The sequence below is a fragment of the Gracilinanus agilis genome, chromosome 1, assembly GCF_016433145.1.
Source record: "Gracilinanus agilis isolate LMUSP501 chromosome 1, AgileGrace, whole genome shotgun sequence".
NCBI lineage: Eukaryota > Metazoa > Chordata > Mammalia > Didelphimorphia > Didelphidae > Gracilinanus > Gracilinanus agilis.
In genome coordinates, this window is record NC_058130.1 from 501,820,224 (window position 1) to 501,827,489 (window position 7,266).

Sequence of the window (7,266 nt, forward strand, 5' to 3'; positions counted from 1 at the left end):
TCTTTTCCTTCCTTCCTTCCTTCCTTCCTTCCTTCCTTCCTTCCTTCCTTCCTTCCTTCCTTCCTTCCTTCCTTCCTTCCTTCCTTCCTCCCTTCTCTCCTGTTTGAGACATTATTCTTGTATATTTCACCCCAGTTTTGAGATTATAGCTCCAGAAAGGTAGAAGTGAGGCATTGTACAGAAACAATGACAATAATTTTCATCATCTTGTTAACAATTAGAAATTTTTTAAAATAGGAAATGAGAAGGGAGTAATACTGTTACTAGTTTATTTTTGCTTTTTAAAAATTTTTTTAAAGGCAAAGTCTCCCCATTTCTAGGCTGAGAGGCTGCTCATTGTCCCAAACCCACTACGAAGTGGTAGGGAAGTTTTGACCTGCTTCATCTTTGATCTAGACAGCCTGATGGCTCTTGGCTCTCTGGGACTTGCTCTGTGAATGCCCTCCTTGATGCAGACACATAGAAGGCATAGATCTCTGTGGGCTGAGGATGCCCGCCCTAGAGAAATCTACCCATCTCACCCTCCCCAGTAGCTGAGATTACAGATCTGAGCCACCTCACCAGCTAGATTTCATAAGCCAGGGACAAAAACATCTAGAGTATATGCCATCTCTTTATATCCCCAGAAAATTGACTTGCTTTCGTCAATGAAACATATTCCTACAGATTTTTTCCCATTACTTTTTGGATTGTATATTAACTTAGATTTTCTCCCTAAACTTTTCTCAATTACCCTAGTTGTCAACAGAAATTGTTATGGGAATGATTCAACCATTTCCTTATTCCTGCTGTGATCATAGTAACTGAGTATTTTCGTCTAGAAGACTCAATGTACCTGTAATTTAATAAAATAGCAGAAAAGGATCCTTAAAATACTTATACCATTTCCAAATGATTTCTGTTTGCTGGTTTATAATTTTAATTTAGGAGTACTTGAAGTGAAAGTTTCATTTTGAAGACATTAATCATAGCCATTGTAAGGATTGCTTAGTCATGTGTCCCAGCTTTGGTCTAGAAAACTACATAGAACTTGTACCAATGCAAAACATTTTCATTTTGGAGAAGAGAAAAGGAGACAGCCCACACTCAGACTTTTCTCGGTGCCTTAGCAAATAAAGGGCATAAGCTATACCCTTTTCAGTGGAGTGCGAAGGGCTTCAGCTTCCAGGATATCACAGATCAGAGAGGGGATGGCATCAGAGTGAACCCCTTTGAACCATAATGCCCTCTTTCCACATCTAGGCAGGATGGTTTTCTGTGAGCCACAATCTTGTCACCTCCTTGAGCTTTTCACTCACGGGATATGATTGCTGGGGAGACTTGAGTAGGCAGGAGACTTTGCCTTGAAGGAGGAACCAGGCCATGAATCAAGGGTCAGTGTAAGGAATAGACCTGGTAGTTCCTAGAACAGATATGATAGATTTCTTGACAACATCTAAACCCTTTAAAAATCTAAGCATGGGAAAATGTTGGAGCCATTTTGTTCAACTCACTTTTTTTCCTAGTGCCTTTCACTTCAGAAAACTTATAAATTTGCGTGTTTTAGAACACTAAAAATATACTGAGAGACAGCATGGTATAGTGGATGATATAATCTGGGCACAGCATTAGGAAAACCTGTGTGTGGTTTTGGTATCTCAAACTCACCATATCCAAAGGGCTCCTATTACCTCCAGAATCCTATAGGAAGATTGCTGTTGGGTATCTAAAGTCCTTTATAACTTGGCTGCTTCCTGTTTTTTCAGCCTTTTAATGTTTTTTTTTTTTCCTGCCATATTTTCCAGGACCTAATACTATTTAAAACCTTATATTTGCTGTTCCTTACACACGACATTTCCATCTCTCAGTTTTATTTCTTTGTATTGGAGGTTCCCCCATGGCTGGAATGCATTTCCTCCTCTCCTTCTTGGTAGCCTTGGCTTCTCCAGCTTCTCTAAGAGGCCTTTTCTAGTGCTCCCGACTGTTAGTGTGTTCTCTTTTGAGATACCTTCCATCTACTCTGCCTATCATATCTCATATATTTTGTTCAGTCACTTTTCCATTGTGTCCAACTCTTTGTGACCCCATTTGGGGTTTTCTTGGTCAAGATACTGGAGCAGTTTGCCATTTGCCTTTCTAGCTCATTTTACAGATGAAGAAACTGAGGCAAGGAGGGGTAAGTGACTTGTCTAGTTACTCAACTAGTGTCTGAGGTCAGATTTGAATTCAGGAAGACAAGTCTTCCTGACTCCTGGCTCAATCCTTTCTATCTCATATATACCTAGTTGTTTAAATGTCTTCTTCATTAGAATGTAAGCTTTTTGAGGACAAGGACTCTTCTTGCCTTTCTTTGTATCACAATCCTTAGCACATACTAAGCATTTAATTAATGCTTATTAACTGACTGATTTATAGTGCTTCACATTCAAAGTGCTAGAACCCATCTGCTTGGAGCCATAGGTAACAATTTTCTTTAATCCTGTGTTTTTGTTTCCCATTTGTCATTCAGAATATTCAAATAAATTGTTGATATTGCCTATGAATAATGCTTTAAACTTACCCACCACTCAATATACCAATTGATCTGTTATTTAATCCACCTGGATGTCCCCCTCACTACAGTAGGAAATAACCCATCTCTGACAAAATTTGATATTTTGTTCAGTTATATCCAGCTCTTTGTGGCCCCATTTGGGGTTTCCTTGGTAAAGATGCTGGAGTGGTTTGCCTTTTCCTTTTCTATCTCATTTTGCAGATAAAGAAACTGAGGCAAACAGAGTTAAGTGACTTGTTCAGGGTCACCCAACTAGTGTCTGAGGCCGGATTTGAACCACGGAAGGTGAGTTTTTTTTACTGCAGACCCAGTGCTCTATCCATTGTACCACCTTGCTTCCCAAATTCTACATTTTACTGGATGCCTACTTTCAATTGTATACTTAGCATGGTGATGAGGGGGTTACAAAAATGAATAAGTCTTGGCTCCTGCTGTTCTCTAAGAGTTTATCATCTTGTCAAATGGAAATAAAACATGCCCATAAATAAATACATGCAAAGTAGAATACTTTATAATTCTTACATATAAATATTTTCATATCATTATATATGTAGGCTAAAAATACACAAGAGGTGTAGGATGAAATATTATGAAAGGTCTTAGGAGGGAGAGATAATTGATTTTTTAAAAATAAAAATTTCCAGATCTCTCTTCATTTAACATCACAGTTTCCTACATATCCTCCTTTTCTCTCTTCTAGAGGACCATCCCTTATAAAAAAGTATAAAAACGAGGAAAAAGGAAGTTTAGAAAGACTAAAATCATAAAAGTCTGATATTATAGGTAGTGTTCCATACTTATAGTTCTGCCATCTATGCAAAGAAACAAGGGAAGTGCCTTTTAATATTTTTTCTTTGGGCTCATTTGGTTATTACAATTTTCAGACACACAATTTAATTGTTTTGTTGTTCTGCCCAATTTGCATTGTTATCATCTCTATGAATATTGTTTCCTTGGTCTGCTTCTTTGTACATGAATTACTTCTAATAGGAACATATTTCAGAGCTATATTTATATTAAATCTTAAAATACACTAAACTATTTGGGAGTCCTTGTGCTATATCTTGATATTTATATAATATTCAGTCTTTATTTTGTTATATTTTAAAAACATGAGTTTCTAATTGTTTATTGGTCCATATTATATCTTGGATACACAGTTATCTGTTTCTTGTCAACAATAAATTATTTTTATTATAATTTTATTATAATTTTTGTGTCAGCTATAGTTCAAACATTATTCATGGCTAAGACATAGAAATTGATTTAGAGGGACATGTGACATTATAGTCTTTTTATTAGCAGAATTATTCCAGATTATTACAAACTCAAAATGTTCAGACCTATTTAACTGGTAGAACCCATTCAAGTGATAGAGCCTCATTTCCACAAAGAAATGATGAAGCTAGTTAAGGAGATGAACATTAAAATGTGTACAGAGCTGTTTAATGGATCTGCCATTTAATATCTTAATTTGTTGGTTAAGGCCTACCTGATTTTTCTTAGCAAGAGAATATAGTGGAAAAGAAAAAGGAGGGATTCATTGATTGTCTCTCTGGAGAGGCTATATATTTGCTATGGTTTTTTTTTTAATTAATTTTTTTAAACCCTTAACTTCTGTGTATTAGCTCCTAGGTGGAAGAGTGGTAAGGGTGGGCAATGGGGGTCAAGTGACTTGCCCAGGGTCACACAGCTGGGAAGTGTCTGAGGCCGGGAGAGGCTATATATTTGAAGAGAAGTGAAGCCTTTCTCCAGATTAAATAACCCTTAATGTGGAATCAAAGGTCTAGGCTTGAATCCTGACTTTGTTACTTATAGCACAGTAGATTTTAGGACAGAAAGGACCATAGTAGTCATCTAATTAGTTATTTCTACAATTTTGATCAAGCCTCTTAACTTCCTTGGCCTTTAATTTACTCATTTGTAGAAAGAGGGGACAAGACTAGATAATCTCTGAGGTCCATTCCAGTGTTTGAAGTCCATGGAATTAGATAGATTCAATTCTATTTTTTCAGTTTGAATTGTTTTCTTTACTGTATATAATGGCAAAATTAATTTAAATCAATTGAAATGAATCATTTCACAGATAATGTATAGATTTTTCCTGAAGAAATATATGAAGTTAAAAGGCATGGAAGATGAAATATTTCTGACTTCTAATTTTTAAGTTGGTTGCTCATCTTCATGGCAGACAGAGAACATAGCACAAGTGGCAGAACTTAACTTGGGTTTGAACTCTGCCTTACATATTCATTTTCTGAGTGACAAGTCACTCCACTTTAAAATTCACTCCACTGTCCTCTATAAAATAGGGTTGAGGGAGGCAGCTGGGTGGCTTAGTGGATTGAGAGCCAAGCCTAGAGACAGGAAGTCCAAGGTTCAAATCTGACCTAGTTGTGTGACTCTGGGTAAGTCACTTAACCCCCATTACCTACCCCTATGTCTCTTCTGCCTTGGAATTAATAAATAGTATTGAATCTATGATGGAAGGTAAGGGTTTGAAAAAATAAAATAAAATAGGGGTGATAGGGCCAAAAGTATTGTGAGATCCAATGAGAATAACATATATAAAATATTTTGCAAACTTTAAAGCACAATATAAAATGTCAGAGATGATTATAAGGAGGTAAATTTTAACCTCAAGGATATTCAAAAAGTATAAGTGCTTTCCATCGTGACAAGTTGTAACTAAGACTCTCTGATGGAATTCTTTGGGCTATAAGATTTATTGTTGAATTGTTTTAGTCATGTACAACTCTTTGTAGCACCAGTTGGGGATTTTCTTGGCAAAGATACTGGAGAAGTTTACTATTTCCTTCTCCAGCTCATTTTACAAATAAGGAAACTAAGGCAAACAGGGTTAAATGATTTGCCCAGGGTCACACAACCAGTAAGTGTCTGAGGCTGGATTTGAACTCATGAAGATGAGTCTTCCTGATTCCAACCCTAGTGTTCTATTCACTGCGTTATCTAGCTGCCCATCTTTATAACTGGCTTATAAAGTAATCCATTGTATTTCTTATAAATGGAAAACCTGTGGAACTGAAACCAGAGAGAGAAAAAGGGACTGTCTGAAGATGTGTCCAGAATAACAGCTGGCAAACATGACCTGCCATTAAATGACTGTGCTTTAAAAAAAACCAAAAACCTTGTTTTAATTTTTAAAAATTTAGTTAATTATTTAATTAATTTAGAATATTTTTCCATGCTTACATGATTCATGTTCTTTCCCTCCCCACCTCTCTCCCCTCTTCCCCCTCCCATAGCCAACAAGTAATTCCACTGGGTTTTACATGTGTCATTAATCAAGACCTATTTCCATATTATTAATATTTGCAATAGAGTGATCATTTAGAGTCAACATCCCCAATCATATCCCCATCGACTCATGTGATCAAGCAGTTGTTTTTCTTTTGTGTTTCTACTCCCACAGTTCTTCCTCTAGATGTGGATAGTTTTCTTTCTCACAAGTTCCTCAGAATTGACCTGGATCATTGCTTTGCTGCTACTAGAGAAGTCCATTATGTTTGATTGTGCCACAGTGTATCCGTCTCTGTGTATAACATTAAATGAATGTGCTTTGAATGGTTTCTGAGACAAATTCTTATATTTGCTGAGGCCTCAGACTTTGGGTTCTGGAATCCATTGGGGATAACTTAAATATTCAGAAGTCTCATTCATTTAGCTGCAAGGAAGTCCATTCACAAAACAGATATTCAATTGTGAATCATCCTCTGGGTTTTGAGGGCAGATTAATGATGGAAGGAGGTGAGGTATCTCGTGAGAGATCATTGGGGACAAATTAACAATTTCAGGCAAACTTGATTTGTAACAATCTGATGCTATACACTCTACCACTGTGAACATAAGACTCATTGAAATAGATACTTAGAAGTCAGTATCTGAGGACTCCAGCCAGACAGTGAAACAAAAGAATCTAACGGGGTGATCTTTAAGACCCCTTCTAGCTGGAGGATTTTATTAAGAAGACAATGTCCCTCTGCTTTCCTTGTTTGATGTTTTTCTTGTCATATCTGCAAAAAGAAGGAGGAGAGAAAAAAGACTAATTGAGAAGTGCTTCAGAAAAATGCTAAAAGGATCAGTGGGGAATGGGGAGGTGATTAGTATCTTCAAGAAATGAACGGTTTGAGAATAGTCACATCTTTCTTCTTTCCAATTTGCTCTGAGCTGTGTAAGACAGCTTTATCTCTAATGAGAAGAGGCTTGTTAGAATTTTCTCTAATCACCAATGCTGGGTGCCATCCTTGGAGCAGATTGAAGGGGATTCACCATGATTGGGAAGTAGTTAATAGCTGGCATGTCTAGAACTGTAACCATTTACAAAGGGCTGTACATACATTATCTCATTAGCTCTATCCACAACACAGGATTTTATGCTGAGAACATTTTCTTGGATATCAACTTTCAGTCCAATTCCCAATTTTAAGCTCTGTCTCAAGGGAGATGTGAATTACAAAGTCTTATTAGGCAATTATATTATTCTGTTCGGTTAATAAGGGTGGGTTGTAATACTACATGTCAGGGTGCCCACAATTTCTTTAAAAAAAATTCAGTGACAATTTTGTTTCAATGCATCACATAAATCCTAAGGGTACTTCCAGTCAAATCTCTTACAATATACAATTCTTGATCATTTCTGAAAATGTACACATCATTATACACTAGTTATTCCCCCACCTCAGAAAGGCAGAGGTAGGTTTATTTTCCTATTT